Genomic DNA, 18,055 nt, shown 5'->3' on the forward strand with positions numbered 1-18,055 from the left:
TTCCATGCATTATTGTCTGTCCATTGTGTGTCAGTGATGACTTGGCACACCACCGTAGCTGCCAGCTGCAGTCTCTTACATGTCAGCTCAAGAGCCAGCTGAAGCAGGCAATGGAGATGAGTCTGTCTGCTTTAGATCTGCTGCATGGCCCAGGCATTAATATTATCACTTTGAACTGTTAGCATTACCATTTGTTCCAATTCACAAACAAAACAAGGAAAAAAAAAGTGAAATACTGTTTTGCTTCAAGGAGTTCCAAATCAGTATTTCTGCAATGCATTGTCTGAAACATTGTTCTGATCCAGTGGCAAAGGTTCTGAGGTTTATTCAACATGTAGAGTGCCGCATTACCCCACAAGAATTGTGTAGACAACGGGGTGGGGTTTCATGGAGTTACTGGATGGTGAAATTTGGAGCTTTGAGTGTTGTTAGTTTGCCTCCAGGAAATCTTGCACTATGATTTTCCTGTGGAAACTGGAACTGTACAGCAAGTGCATTGCAGCGGATGGTTCATTTATCTCCTCAGACCTAGAAAGCTGACTTCTTGAACCTGGAAACTTTGTCCTTTGGGGCCTTGAAAGAGTTAACTACACCAGCAGACTGAACTCAGATCTGTGACAGGTTCCATGCTTTGAGGAGTCTCCAGGGTGCCGTGCTGTGAATTGTATCCATTCTAGATTGATTTCGGGTCTGTGATGGGTTCAACACTCTGGACAGTCTCCAGTCTCCCGATGTCTGCGCATCGTGAAGCTATTTCTTCTGACAAGAAGGATGGGCCAAGCAGTACGAAGCTAGAACTCTGTAAGTCAACTTCCAATGCTAAAGAGCATTCTAATCCTCATTTGAACCAGAGGGGATGTATTAATTTGCCAGCAGAATGTTCTATGAGATTGTCCAGCAAGAGAAAGCTTGCGTGCTTGTGCACAACGAGGCAGTGCACAGACCCATTTATCCGCACAGGCCACGCTGTCAGGTCTTGATCCAGCACTGTGCACATTGTACTGCATGCAAGGCACTTTAATGTACATTTTCTGTCAACTGTACTTTTTGACTTGACATGAAACCTTTTCATGATAATAAGAATATATTATGAGTGTGCATTAAATGGAGCTTACAGAGCAGAGACCAGTCTATCTACACAGGCCACAATTCAGTTTTATGTCTCAAAGTCATAGTCACTTCACATAAAAAACTACCAGTCAGTAAAAAAAGACCACTTTATTCTGTGTTGTTAATATTACGACCATAATAATTCAACAAAGATGTCCCCTTGACTGAAAATGCTTGGCTATGACAATGTACAGAACCCAGAATATAAATTAAAATAAAGAAGACAAATGTTGTTCTTACGTAAAGCCTCCAATTCAAGAAAGTGTAGCAAATATAATTACCCAGACCATATGTTTCAGACCTACATGCATTTGTTGAGTACATATGCTTCATATAGCACTTCTGTTTCCCATGTTCTCGTGTAAGCATGTAAAGCAGAAAGCTTTCTGGAAATGAACCTTCTCTAGAAGACTCATAAAGGTAAGATCTGATCAAAAAGAATACATTGTCTTTATGCTAATGCAGACATGCTTGCCTTTATGAATCATTTTGTGCTTTCTGAACAATGCAGAAAGACATGTCATTCCACCTGTCCATTCCATTTTAGTAGATTTTTCTCTTGACTGGCATGTGCTGTAGTCAAAGATCATTTGCATTATTTATTTATTTATTTATTTATTTATCATATTCAAGGTTATAATTGCCGCATTCCATCAGGGATTTGTGTCTATTTGGCCGAGTTTTATTTCTACCCTGTGCAACAATCTAAACTTAGTTTAGATTAGTTTAGACCTTGCTCAGTTTGATATTTTCACTGAATGGGTTAGTCTGGACACAGGTCCAGCTGTGATGTCGTTGATATGTACTTCTGTTTCTGTACTGGGGATTGTATCCTCATATTTGTGGTCTACCTTTAATTTTTGAAAGCCCACCACCAGGTGGCAGACTTGATTAAGTCTTGTTGATTAAAATTAACAGGACAGGTCACATTCGGGCAAGTGGCAACTTCTTAAAATATCAAAAACATCTTTCATCACACATAAAATCTGTATGGACCGAGTGAAAACTGTCCCTTTAACAGTTCAAATATTGTGAGAAGTTTGTGATAAAAGCAAGAGAAAAATATATTCAGGGAATCTCTTACGTACAGTATGTGTACACATGCAAGCTGTTGCTAATTGAAGTCAGAAATGAACAATTGTTGAATGCACTGTGATTCCTGGCAACGGGACAGTAACCTTGTCAAAGAAATAACCTCTAGAGAAATGAGGGATGAAAAGCAAAACTGTTTGGAGTCTTACCATTGATTTCACACAGATGACTGGATGTCTGCCCTTCGCCGCATTCAACAAAAGTTCAATAAGTGAAAAAGCATTATTGGATTTAAGCATAGTGCATTATGTACAAATGCATCCATCTACGTTGCTTTAATCAATGTTCTCTTATAAAAACAGGACTTAAGTCCACAAAGGCGTGTCTGCAGAGGCTTGATACGCAGAGCACTGCCTGCAGATTCACAACGGCTCCAGTGTTGAAATGAAGTACAACAAAGTCTATTTGACTGATTTGTTATAATTACCAAGTGTTCCCACCTTTACACTGCAATACATAGCCTTCTGCCCATAGATTTTACCTTTAGTGTGTTTGTTTTGTTGATTGACAACCTCTTTGGCCTTTTAGTTATTAAAGTAGATGAGAGCAAAATACAATGGTTGCTAATGCAATCGAAAATAAAAACTAAAATAAAAATACTGTATGTTTGAAACTGACGTGCACTCAGTTTTATGAAAAAAAACAACAATGTAGCTTTAGTGGTGGTTAGGTAGCCTCCCATTTAGCTAATGTGCATACACCACTATGTATCTAGCCTTCTATTTATAAGCCAGCGTTCCAAGATATTTGCAGTGTAGTAATATTTGTTAATCAATCAAGGACAGTTTACTGTACATTTAGGTGTATGATCGTTGCCACCGGCGATTATCACATTATCACGCTTTTATGCAAGTGTTCAGGTCCTTCTGACATGTTTGGAAGGAACATGCATAGCCAGTGAGTGATCAGACTGATGTCAAAATTAGAATGTTTTATATTCAATTATGGAGTTGAATAATTAATTAACAGTTCTGTATCTAACTCCCATAGATATCACACATATATAATACGGGAGATAGATATTATATGTTTCTTACAGTAACTGCTATTTGTTCCATCTTGGTTCAAAGTACTAAAATGAAAGGTGAGAATTCATGTACTGTACCCAGAGATTTTTTACATTATTTAATTATTATTGTTCTTTTTTAATTAAATTTATTGTATGCTATGAAAAAAATCATATGCACATAGATGGGATTGTTGGGTTTGAAGAAAAGCCTATCTATTAATGCTGGACAACGAAGTTGAAGAATCTTTATAGACTCACAGAGAATGTGGAAAATACACAGCTGGAGAAAACAATTCACACATGATTGGTGTTTCCTAAATTTCAAACAGAAGTATGATGCAAAGGGGAAAGCAGGAAGAGAATTAGTTTTGCCTTTAAGGGCTCCAGTTTCCACAAAGAGATATTACGTGACCTGATCTGGAATGGAGTTGCTCCATACACTGGGGTGCAAGACCGATCAGAACCAGACATTACCATTACATTTTCTTTTTAATATATTTCTTCATAATATATTTCAACTGAATGCCCTGATAATGATTGATAATGCACTGTATGGACTATTCATATTGATGACTTGGGTTAAAAGTAAAAAAAAATGACAAAAAATATTCACGGATAGTTTGGAAGGGAGTGGACATTATGTGACAAGTGTTAAAGGATTGAAGCCCAGAGAAGTAACAGTGCACACAATCACAGCCAAGAGTGTGAGAGACGATATGTCTGATGTATTAGGGGCAGTATGGGTCTTCTCCCCCCAGGGGCTGTAATAATATATCTCAGTCTGTAAATTCAAAAGGAGTTCCTTGGAAAAACTGACTTTTTCATCCCAAGTAAAAATTTTAGAAGCCGCAAGGTCTCTCTCTCTTTCTCTCTCTCACACACACACACACACACACACATGCGCACATTCATCCTAAGTTTTCAGGTCATTGGAATTTTGATAAATATGAAAAGTATTATTAACAGATTATCAAGTCTTTCCCAGGATTTGGTAAAGGAAGTCACTAGTCACAAAAACAAGCGTCTGCCAAGGGGACAGAATGCACTCCTTTTATAATCCAATGAACAAGCTATGGTAACTGGACCAGCCCACACAGTTCTGTGATATATTGTTTACTCATAGCCTGGCATCACAAAAATGAACAAGGAAAATGTTAACATTTTTCATTAGAAATGTCTCCAAGGGCCAGCATAACTCCCCACATCTTAGTAATAAGTAAACAAAGGTTGTCTGTTTTCTATGCAAACGCATGCACCCACGCACATGCACACACACACACACACACACACACACAAATCCAACTTGTTCCTCTTCACCATGTGTCAGTGTTATTTACAGTCCACAATCAGTGTGAAGCCACTCAGTTGTAGTGTTCTAGTGTCCCCAGTGAAATTCACTGAGTCTCTGTCATGTCCATGTCCTCACAACAAAATGAAATATTGTCAGACTTGTTACCGTGGGGACGAAGAGGAACACACAAACATAAAGGCCTCATTGACTGAACCCTAAACAGAGGTGTTTGTGAAAAATCTCATTGTCTATAACCTAAACAGAGGTTTTCTTAAAAAAAAATGAAAAATCTGACCTGCTTTTTGAACATTCTAATTGGATGGAACATGACATTACAGAAGAGGAAATGCGTTTTTATTGGGTTATGAAATGCTTTATTATGACTCCTTCAGCCTCCAAGGGAACAGATGCATTCACTTTTATAGAAGCATTCTCATATTGAACTAATATCGAATAACTTAAAGATTAAGTCGATCTGTTTATTACAAATCTTCTCAATATAACTTGAGGATATATTTACTTTGCCATAATCATAGACAAAAGTACAGCATGGTACTGTACTCCAGGCTTATTTAACAAAACACAGATTGTCAATATTTTTCACTTGTAACAAAACAAGACAGATAAATAAAAATCCAAAATGAAGATGATGGTTGAACTTTGAGACCTCCTTAAGAACCAAGTTTCCAGGAACGATCACCTCAAATCTGACCACCGTCTGCTACCAACACTTGTTGTTTTTCCACATTAGGTATTAACATCAAATCATAAACAAATGGCAAGGTCTGCAACACAAAATCCTCATTCTTTGGCATCCCTGGAACTGGAGATCTTGAACAGCTTAATTTCAAACATTATCCATTTGTACAGTTCAGGTGAAATGCCTTTCTTTGTGATAAAAACAGTGACCGCCATTTTTTAGCAGCTTCTCGGAACGAAAATGAATACGCTTATGAAAATAAACAACTGTCAAAAACCTGCTAGGCACTGTTGTTATCTCAAAGAAAAGTATTTCACCTGAACTGTGTAAATGGATAATGCTTTGCCAGCTTTGCAAGGTGTCCAGTTCTTAGGGAGGTCTCATATTTCAGCCATCATCTTCAGTCTGCGAGACCCCGGACATCTTGCCAAGATTAAATTTCAAACGTTGTCCATTTATACTGTTCCAGTGAAATATCTTTTTCAGATAACAGCGTCCACCAGACTTAGACAGATTCTCAGAAGGAGAATTAGAAACATATGAAAATAAACAACTTCAAAAACCATTTTTGGCCTGGATGATGATGATGATGATGATGATGACTTATCTGTCTGCTAGGGCACAATAATCACATCCAAGAAAAGTGACTAAGGGAAATCCCCACTGAAAGAGAACCCTCCTCACCGGACTAACAAAGCCTGAAGAATCTTGCAATCATTGACAGCATCACCTTTGACCTCTGACCTCTGTGAGTCTTCCTGTGACACTGAATTGTTTATGACCTCTAAGTGTGCCTCTTGCCAGTGCTTGCATGACATGTTGCAACAGTGTAACACTTTTGCACCAAACCAAACTGCAGTAGGGATCCTCCAGGTGTTAGTTTGTGAGTGTATATGTGCGAAACACAGATGCTCACACTCCAGTTTGTGAGTCTGGGGCGAGGGGGTTATGAGAAAGGGAAATTCTGGACTTCCGACATTAGTACTTGCTGGTCATTTTTGAGCAGGCCATACATTTATTTGATTTCTACTTCCTTCTAATCGAACACACACTGTAACATTTCTCATTTTCAAGTTAGTTTTCCATTGTGACAGTTCTAGTGTTTCACTTTTCATATCTGGACAACAGTACAATTCCCTGCTTTGTTGCTGGCCACAATCACACTTTCACTACCGAGAGCATGTAAGGAACTCAGAATTTTACAGCATGACTTCCAGTTACCTACAGAGTTAAATTTAATTGCTCTCAGAACATACAAAATCTTTTTTTTTTGCTATGAATCCAAATGCCTTTTGACCCAAAATGGTATTTGTTGATCTTTCAAATCCTAGCCTGATCATTTTGCTTTCATGAAAAAAATGTTGTTTAACCATCTGAAACCACACCTGAAACAGCTGAGTACACATATTTTTGTTACCATGATTTCTTGTTCTGGAATTTTCTTTCAGGAACAAACAGGCACTCTGACCGACCTCCCTTCACTCTTTCCAATCCTGGCTCAAGAATTAAGTTCCATCCATTGCGCTCTAACGGAAATCTCAATGTGACATATTCCATTAAATGTAATACTATTTGTAAGCTCAATGGATAAAAAACCCAACTTAAAACAAACCTAAATCTTATCTCTGAACTTAAGATACTGCAAAATACTTTTTTGTTGGTTGTTGAGGAATGTGAGTTTGGCATAGCTTTTCTCCCCAGATGTAAGTGAATCTGAGATCATCTGAGCTCCCACGCATTTGACACCACCAAAGCAGAGAGTGACTCCAGTGCTGGTACCTAATTGTAGCCGTTCAGCGCTAGCTGTCAGGAAGCCATTCACCCATTAGGCCTCATTAGCAGAACTTTCTTCTTCTTTTTTTTAACTCTTTTTTTTTTTTTTGCTTTTGCTAGTACAAATTTGATAGCAGCCATACATTTTCTTTATCACACCGGCCAATTAGCCTAATCCAATACAGGTGATGCCATCTCTCCCATGTGCCATGCTTCCCGGCTACACCGCGTGAATACGGTGAAAGCCACTTTGGACAATCCAAGGTGCTGGATTCATCCGGAACAAGTCATGCACTCTACTTGATACATCAGGGTCTCTAAAACATGAAAGAAACCTGCTTTCATGGATCTTGATTCCAGAAAGGAAGTGTCAGTTGTCTTGTTGAATAGTGTACTACGTGGCTCTGGCAATTGAGTTTCCATTGAAACACCCATTGCCTGATGTTACTGATTTATTTACTGTGGGGGGCAGTGGTCTTAGCTCGCTGCACTATGTGGAACACTATGACGATATGAACAATATAAACACTGGGAGAACCACTGTTTTTCTCTGCTTTTTGGAACTGGTGTGAGGGCCGGAATCCCGCAGAGAGGGAAAAATGACTCCACCGAGATGCATCTCCTGAGCACTCATAAATGCAACCTGGCAACCCATGTTACTGTGTTATGTAAGCTGCCTCTGGGGGCTTGAGAGTCAGAGAAGCCACTCCTTCAAATATGAAGCAGCCAAGCAGATATGCTCACCCCCTGGGTGTGACTCCTAGTTCTTCACAGGGCAATTATCTTAATACGCCCACATGTTGTGTGCCAAGCAAAGAGGTACTTGGAACCATATTTACAACTTTTGGAATTGCCAGTGGTACTTTATTAGTAGTAACAAATGAGACACTATTCAATGGAAAGTTATGTTCTTGCACCCTTGGAATCTAAAGTGGGCTAAACAGCAATGACCCTAGTGCTAGATTGGGTGTGACTTTACTCATCATAGATATTTGAAAAATTTCTGCAATAGCCATTAATTCATAATTGAATGACTTTCTAGACCTGCTTGCAAGCAAATATTCATAGAAAGCACCTCTTGCTGAAGCTTTGTTATTAGACTAGGCCTAATCTGTGTTCGTGAAACTGGCCTAATGTTTCTTGTATTACTACCCATGTTAGGGTTAACTTTGTGTAGATCTTACCACATGAATCTGAATTTTTAAGAGAACGAGGCTTATACTGTTATCGTACAGTAAAGCTGTCCTTCTCTGTTCAGCAGCTTTTTACAGACTCGATTGCAATTTAATTTCTAGGTTGACCAATTAAGGCACACTAAGGAATACAATTAAGCAACTAATGGTGAAGAAATAAAGAATGTGATTGTGGCATGCATCATCAGTGAGATGGAAAAATCTAAATTTTATGACAAATTCAAATTCATTACACATAATTGATGGATAGGCCTGACATTTCTCTAGAAAATGACCATTACAAGAATAATAAACCTGCCAGATACTGAATGTCTATATGTGTGTGTGTGTGTGTGTGTGTGTGTGCGCATACGTATACTATATGTATACGTGTGCAAATATGTGCGTGGGCATGTATGTATGTGCGTTTGACAGTCTGGGAACAAATGAAGTCCTGAGGGTTCATACTCTTTCAGAAAAATATGAGGACTGAAAATATGGAAAATTCTTTTCTTTAATGAAGCAATATGACAGATGTGCTGACCCAGTGCTGGAGGCATTCGAGCGGAGGCAGCTAAACAATAACTTTCCCAATCGCATTCCCGGGGTCGTCTTACACATTAGAATATATACGGAAGACAGCGTGCAATGTGGTTTCAATCCGGGTGCTGCATCTCCTGACGGCTCGCTCACGTTGTTTGGCAGATGCTAACCATTAATGAAGGGGGATGAGATTTCTGGGGGTGCTGTCGAGCGTGTTAAAATGGACATTCGTGGTCAGTTGTGGCATATGTCAAGCAATGCATCTTGGGTATGGCGATGGCATTTAAGAGCCAGATGTGGGTATCCATATTCTGGTATATCCAATATCAAGAGCATACATACTGGCTTTATTAGTGGCCAGACATTACCATTGTAGCTTGTTTTTTTTCCAGATAAAAGTAGGCTATTTGATTGCTTCTCTCAAATAAAATAACAAATAATCTCACAATATATATCAATAAAAATGTTGCGTAAAAATGTTTAGTACTAAAGAGTTAAACTGTGTTTGTCCTGATTCATCTAATCAAGTGCAGATGCAACGACTTTGATTGAACTGACGCCTCAGTAATCATTCACTCGGTCCTTTTGATGTTAGAGTTTATGATACAGTTTGGTTTCCAAGGAAAAAAAACCAATTGCTTTTAACTACACTCACCTGTGTATTCTTTCCTGACTGCCTCAGGTGTGGCCATAAAATTAATGGTGGTGCCTCTTAGAAAATTCTCCATCTTGAACAAATTGAAGCTAAACTGCCCTTGGAGGTACATTCAGCATAGAGGGGAGAGGAAACATCTACTCAGACCTTAGAGACATAATGGTGATGGTTGTTGCAGTGGTGATGGGGACCAGCTGAGAAGCCTTAAACTTGCAAAGTCATTTCTGGCTCTGGAAAACCGAACAAACAGATGGACAGACAAAGACATTCAAATACGCACAACTATTTTATTTATTTATTTTAGTTGTATCTTGTTTAAAAAAAAAAAAAGGCAAGAAAAACATAAATTCGAGGCAGGACTACACTGGCAGGAGTGAATAAACATACCCAGATAGTTTCCAGTGGCTGGTAAATGTTGAAGTGATGGAATGATTTTCAGAGCAGGTTTACAGACAACTGTGGGCAAATGTACACAGTGCATTACAATGGCAACCGAAACTGAGTTAGGAATCAGAATGCGATCACTTCTGACCGCAAGGCCATGTCTGTAGACTATGTTCAATCTATTAGGCTTCACGTGTACAATACCCCACTGGCTTGCTCTGGACAGTCTTCTTTGCACTGACTTACCCCCATCCTGCACTTTGATGTTCCTGTGAATGATGGTTTGCGTTCTAGAAGTAATGTGACCCAGAGTAGTGTTCTGTCACTCGTGTGGTTTAATGGGAAGGGGACGAGCTCCTTGTTGACAGGCTATTGGGCAGAGGTTTCCAGGGAGATACCTCCCAACTCTCTCCTATGACGTGCCCCGTCTCGAGGGTTTCCAGATCCTGCAGAATTATGCGCTCTGTGGAATTTCCCTTCGATGGCTCACTTCAGACATCTGAGCTCCACATGACCCGAGCCATCTGCTGAAAAGAAGGCTCCGGCAGTCTATTCATGAAGCTAATTGTCTGCTAGCCTACCCTACCCTTCTGAACAAAATATCTAATAGTACTGACGAGTTATCAATTAGATAGCATGATCACGCCATTTCAAAATGCTGTTGCTTTAGTGGTCCAATGGTCCTACAGGGTTTTGAATGATTATAAAATGATTTATGAGATGATATAATTTATATATTGGGTGCAGGTTATTTCAAGGGCACACCCTGATATTTTTTGTGGTATGAGTATAATTGTTTTGACTTAAAGCCTTCATATTCATCCAACTATTCTGAAATGCGGAATACTAGGTTGTATTTTGCGTTAAGGTATGAAAGGTATGAATTAACTAAGGCTGTCGTAGCATTTGCATGTGTCGTGGAGCAGAATGGAAGACTCCATGTGTCAGGGTATATCAGAGAATATCCCATGACTCGGGGCTACAGGTGTTAAATGAAAGCATGCATTCATCATTTTTTAAAGTTACAATATTCATACAATAATCAAACACCCTCAACTACGACTGTGACTCTTATTCAAATCAGCTTATCTTAGCAAGTCCTTGTGCTTCCACTACATGCCTCTACATGCCCTACACAAATTATATACTTTAGTTACTAACAAGTTATTACAAAGAAGAAGACCTCTAAAGATACTTTTAATGTCATTCTGATTTGTCATAGCTCTAGACCTCCTTTGACGTGTCTCCATTCTATTAGGAAAAAACAGTAATAGGGAAATTTTTTTTGTTTTCCCAGCAAAGCTAAGTCAGATGTGTTTACTGATGGGAAATGATGACAGAAAGACACACAATCCAAAGTCAATATTGAAACAGCAGTCGGAGTATGGAAACCCAACACGGCTAAAATAAGCCGAAGGTGCTTTATCCAGTTTGCAGTTTGGCTTCTTGGAGTGGCAAGATTTAAGTGGTTCGTGGCGTGGCACGCACGGTCCTCTCAAGGCTTTTGCCTATCTGACCGTGTTGCGCGCTAAGCTAAAGCAGCCTCACTCCACAGCTGCGGCAGTGTGCTGGGTAACTCAAGGACGTGCCGTTCCTCAAACATGCGGCCCACACTCATCTCCGACCTGAAGTCATCCCTGTGCTCGCTGTGTGAGTAATAATCTGAAGGGAGCCAGCTTTCTGTCCGTGGCTCCTGTTAGGCGACCCTGTCGGGTCTGCTGCGCTGATGCTCGCTGAACATTTTTTGTGAGAGGAGAAGATGGTCTGTCTGGTGGGGTTTTGAGTGCTCCCTGCACCCCCCCCCCCACCCCCACCCCAGACCCCACCTCCTCCCCACCACAAGAGGCACAAAACCCCACCGTAAATCACAATCCCTGAAAACAGAATGGAAAGGATGGAAGTACCTCAGTGGCTCATTTACAGTCATTATACGAGCTCGTCGGGGGAAAGAATGAAAATCACAGGCCTCTGCAGAATTCTGAGCAGCGAGGCATAGGCTGGTTTGTGCGACTCTGGGCCCGCCCACTCGTTCTTCAGATTCGGCCATTGGATGTCATGCGGTAACGCGGTCCTGGAGGCATGCTAATAGCCGTGGCTAATTGCTGTCTGTCTGCCGTGAATAATGTGAAAACATAAAACATTTGCTGACAGATCTCGCCAAAGCCAACAGGCCGTGCTCAGTACAAATGTTATGTCAGCTTCCATGATGTAAAAAGAGATATTTGTTTTGTTAAATGCACTTTCTAACTTAATCGCTACAACTCATGCAGATTATTTCAAATGTGCAAACCACTGAGTGAGTCTGCGATGCATGATCAGGTATGGGAACACTAAATTTGTTGATTTATTTTACCAAATGCTATAGCCTACCACTGTTTTTCAGCGATCTATAATTTTTATGTACTCACAGGGGTGTTTGTTTGAGTTAAAACAAAACTGTACATTTAGCAGCGTCTTATAATTGCAATATAGGAAACCAACATTCATTTATACATCAGCAATATAGGCCAGCAACCCATATGAGGTGAAAGTTTCCTCCAGTTATTATGCAGTACTATGCATGGCATAAATATACATGCAACACTTAAAAAACTGTGCAACGGGACATCAGATTGGGTTAACTGAAAGATGACCAAATCTCAAACCCTATACAAATCCCCCATGCACACAGGGTTTAGTTCACTGCCATTGCTATCCCTATGCGAACTGTGACGTCATCTCTATCTGTAACTCTGTCTGCTTTAGCCCAGTTGGAATGAAATAGAAATAGCTACATAAGGAAAGCAGGCAGCCCCACTATCCTTTTGAAGAAAGAAAGAGAAAAAAAACATATGTCCACGGAATGAACAATTGCAGCATGCAGAAACATGTTTCAGACAATGTGGTCTAAGGTCAGGTGATTCTTCAGTCAACAAAGCTTCCACAGAGCACCAATCCAACAAAGCACAGCATACAGAACATGAATATGACATGGGTTAAAAATTTTAAATATAGATATCCACCAGACCACCATGAAATGTTATCACTGCAAATTGTATGGAATTCTGGCCTATGGCATATTCATTGCTACGTTGTTTTTCTACATAACATATGCCACAAGTATTACAAATAAAAGTGCAATCCAACCATTTCCATGGTCAGAGTGTGACTGTCCTTTGATCCTACTTTTGTTTAAGCTTGTGGATTTAATAGAAGTTAAGACATCTTAGAGAACAATGAATATCTATTTACTTGGTTTGTTTATGGCTAAACGCTTTCATATGAAGTATTTCCCAGAATAAGCTCCAGGCAGTCAAACCTATCTTGTTAAAACTGGGGCTAAATATCGAGTAAAGCATTGTTGGTGAACTAGATTGTGTCCGTTAGGGCTTTATGTTTGTGCTTCACCTCACTGGCTCAACAGGGTCACATGGTTTATAATTATATAAGCAGGTTCTAGGAAAACAAATAACTCCAGGTCATGTAATAGATTTCTACACCTGATAGCCTTCAATACCCAGGCTGAAACAAACATACCCCCCATGAAAATGTCTTGTATACATGCAGTCCCACATGCATACCCACCCTCTCTATGAGCTGCCACTTAGTTTGAAATTTTGAACTCTTTTTTTGTGGTCGATAAAACACCCCAATAAAAAACACTTGTTTTAGTAGTTTTGTTTCTGGGCAAAATTGTGATGACACAGAATTTTCAGCATGTGAGTACTTTATTTTTAATGAGTGGAAAAAACAACCATACACTGTATTTATATCTTTGGAAAGTATTTGGGAAGAAAAGCCCTGCACAGTTTGTGGTGAAGTATAAGTCAAATATTCCAAAGACCCTGCTATATTTTCTGTAATGGGACATGTAGTTTAATTTCTGACTGGAAAGCTAATTTGCATGTTTTTGTATTGGCAGAAGTGAATCTGTAATGCAATGTAAATCAATAGATGAATGATATTTATATAATTAATTTAAAAGCACATGACATTGGAAGTCTCTACCTGGCAGCATTAAACAAATTTATGCCTTCACCACTTACTGCTCTTTAAAGCTTTGCTTAAACAGAACCAGAGCCCTAATCACAAGCTGCAGTGATGCTGAATTTGTATTATTAACATATTGCAACATTTTTTGCAGTATTTTCTGAATGTGTACTGATCTTAACTGAGACAATGTGTCAATTTTTTTGTTTAAGATGATCAATCAAAGCCATCAAGGAACTGGTACTGAATATGAGCTTTAATTGCATTGGTGTCAATGTTATCTATGCTTGACCCTTTCAAATAAACCAATACACCAATTTTAATCTATTAATCCAGATTCCCTGGAGAACCATGTACATAAGGGAATCATAATCTACAATTATGTTAGTAAGGATAATTTCAAGGGCCTTGACTGACAGGGGCCCTTAAAATGTTTAAAAGTAAGGATTTCAGTGAAAGACAAGCCAGGCAGAGGACATTATTGAGCTATTGTGTTCATTGATTAATAAAGAACAATGCAGCTTCAAACACAAGCACAGAAGGAGTGGAACTGGGCACGAGCGTGGGTAGCCTGCTCGTTTTATAACACAACCTGCCACCCAAGTTCAAATCTGCGAAACACACAACATCGATATCCTAACTGGCTTTCTCACAGTAGTTACATCAAAACACAGAATTCACTCTTGATCATTAAACTACACGCACATGCGACAGCTAGCAAGTTAGCCAGCCACCGTTACAACATTGTTCTGTATTTGTGCAGGGATGGGATGGTCTGGGTTGGTGGGACCCAATGCTATATTTTATCATCAGGCCCAATAATGCTCACTTGGTTTGTCAATGATCTTTCCAAGTGTGCTCACGTCACACCCCTCCTCAGCTCACTTTACTGATCACCTGTTACAGCTTGGTGGTACTAGCTTACAGGACCAGGGAGCAAAACAGCTCCAGCAGTTAAATTAATATTCAAATGCTACAGCCCAGCTAAATCTCTCCACTAAATATCTCAGTCACAATGCCATTCTGATCTTATATATGAGCTCATATTTGGCCTATGAGCTACACAAGGTCATTGTATTGACAGGCTTACCCTCATAATCTTTTTAACATTTTAGCAAATCATTAATTAGCAAAATAATGACTTTTCAGTTTAGCTTAAATTTTAAGAGCAATTAAGAAGCTGTATAAATCGGGTTTGTCTTTCCTTGCTGTAGAAAGCTGAAGCAATGTTCCGAATTTTCAACAGCATGTCAAAAAACTTGCAAAAGCTTGAGGTCAAACCAGACAAAGAGACAGCTTGGAAGTGTTTTTCTGGCATAATTCACAAGGCCGGCACACAGATGTTCATTTCGTCCGACTAAAGGGAAAACTGAGAAAACGCAACTTTGTAAATGTTTCAAAAAGGAGAATGGGTGGCCAAATCGAAGTGTACAATGGCATTAGATTCACAATTAACAAAGCCATGGATATTTTTTGAAATGAAATTGTGAATAGATTTTTATTATTATTATTATTATGTCTGTCGAAAATATTTATTGGATTGCCTCTGCAGCCATCTGATACAGCTCCTACGTGACAGGAAACACGGAGGTATTTCGAAGATTGTGTGCAAGACTTTAGGAATGTGGAACACACAATCTGACTGACACGAAAGATAATATTCAAAAATTTCATCTCCTTGAATGAACACACAAATAGCATTGACCTAAAGGCAATTAGATTACATACTTCTCCAGAACTTGTAGGCTTTTTAATTCATTTTTTTTCACTCCTACATCCTATTGAAGAATTCATAGGTCACAGAGAATCGCTGGCTGTTATGTCAGTTGCTAAGAGTGACTCTTTCACTCACACATGGCACCAGACACGAAAGGGATGGAAAATAAGAGAAGGGAAACCGCCAATTCAATTGATTGACTCATTTCAGAAAGATTTCTTTGACTCCTTTAAACCCCCGTCTACTGTGTGATACACAAGACACATTCAGGGAAACGTGAATCTTAAGACCTTGTTTATTTACTATGTTTGCGGCGAGAAAAGAATTACGTGTTCATCATAAACAGCCAGACTTGCTTTTGAATCTCTAAGGGAACGAATGAAATTAAGATCAGATGATTTTAGAAGGAATATGTGTGTAAACCCTTCCCGGATCACAAGAAAGGGATCAAATCTGTATCTTTTAGATTCTTGAATCATTCATGAAGGAAAAGTCATTTCATAACTGACCTAAATCCTTCACAAAGGAAGTAATTATCATACAGGAAAGCATTGTCCACAAAGGGAAAATAATCTTAAAGAGAGTAAGGAAACCCACATACAAAATGTATGAATAAAAATCTGTTGCAAATAATCAATGAAGAAATAAATTCTTTGATTGATGACAAATCAAATTAAATATATCTGGTAAAATGTCTCACAAACTGCACTTCCTCATCTGTTGTGTAAAGATTGGAATGTCTATTTGGTCATTTTTATATTAGCTGGCCAAAAGGAAAGACTCAAAGAGAGGGAGCCTGAATGTAAGTATGCCAGCTGGAACCAAAATAAAAACTCTTCAATGACTAAACATGCAAATGTACTAGTCACGGCAGCCCTAAAAGTAATTTTTAAATAAATAAGCCCCTGCTGAACTGGAACAGGCAATAGACTGGAGCACCAATTTCAACATGAAACCCAATGAGACCACCTTCTCTGTCTTCAATGGGGAAATTGATTTTTGTGTGTTTCCTTGTTTATTATTTGTATTACTTCTTTATTGTTCCCCTTTTTTTAAGTGTTTCAAGTTATCTATAAAGCAACTTCAGGGAGGAAGTAGTCTAACTAAATGGCAAATGTTATGTGGATTCATATTTATTAAATGCGCTTATCCAGAGACACATATGAGTACATGCATACAGGTGATTCAAAGTGTGGTTCCAATGCTTGCTTTTTCATTCTGTGGCAGTGGTGATTATAGTGGACATCTGGTTAGAGGAAATGAACGGCAGTGTAACTTTTTGTAAAATGTTCATTGGGTTACACTTCACAATTAAGCCACCTCCGTGTACATGTAAGGGAAAAACCAATGTTAATAATAGGTTACAAACACCAAAGGCCTCTGATGCTAAACTAATTAAATATAAATAAATTATTCATCAATCTATCCATGCAAACATTCATTGATTCAGATAAAATTTATGTTACATAAGGGTTTGTTACTTGATTTATATGTAAAATAGACACATTCAACAATAAACCCTTGGGTTGGGTAAGGTACTGGGTAGAATGCCAATGACAAATTCAATCCTCCAAACAATGTGAGTCCAACTGATATAACATCATTATCAATAATGTGTGTGATGCAAGTCTTAGTACATGTACAATTTTTAGCTCTCATTTTAAAGTGGGGCACTGATTGTTTGGTATGATGTATTAGACTCAGGAAGCATTAAGTGGCATTACAGATTCTATCTCCTTCAGGCTCCCAATGGCTTGGGCAGCCACTAGATGTCACTGTTGCTTTGCAGGGAAGAGCCTCGCAGTGGAAAGGATGAGACCGAGCAACTGGATTGGCCTTTCGCGCAGTATCGGCTCAGTGATATCATATCGCATTTTTTCCTCAGTTGTGTTTCCCGCCTCCCAGGTCACCTTCTCCCTCCTTCCACGTTGCAAAACATTCCAACAGGCACATCCCTCGACGGGATGCGCTTTTTCCACTACTGCATTTCACCTTGTGGGTGACTACATCTGGAAACACAATATTTCCAAAAAGGCAATTTGCCACAACAAGGTACACGCGGTAGCCATTTGTTAAGGACCAGATCTCCCCCGTCAACAGGGCATCTATCTCCACCAAAAGCGGACGACAGGGATGACGTCATTGTTGGATCAAAGAGCAGATTCCTCCGCAGCGCTATTACCAAAAATGTTTTTTTAAACGAAGGGTTCTAAAGGCAGGCAGACGAGGGTCACATTTACTCGAATGCGAGCTACGCTTAACCCAGCTCATGACTGTGTCTAAAGGTTAGGTGGCTGCCCAGCTCACCGCAGTAAATGTTCAATTCAGAAGCAACCTACAGTACAGGTGTTAACCTTCCTTGCTTCAGTCCAGCATGTAATTTATTGGATACAATGGAATTTCACCTCAGATTATTTTTACAGTTGTTAAGCCGCAATTACAAAAACTTTTTCCCTGAGCGTTTTCTCTCCTAGGAGATGCTGGGCTCTGTTTATGTAACAGCTGGCCACGGTGCTCCACGACATATGGAGCTAGAATAGCTGAGGTTAATGGGAGGCACCACACCTCAAACACCCCCCTTCCGCGTATTCTCTGTAAGAAACTTTCCCGCCCACCGCACCTGTCCTCTTTCGTTTACGT

The sequence above is a fragment of the Anguilla anguilla genome, chromosome 6 (assembly GCF_013347855.1).
Source record: "Anguilla anguilla isolate fAngAng1 chromosome 6, fAngAng1.pri, whole genome shotgun sequence".
NCBI classification, from domain to species: domain Eukaryota; kingdom Metazoa; phylum Chordata; class Actinopteri; order Anguilliformes; family Anguillidae; genus Anguilla; species Anguilla anguilla.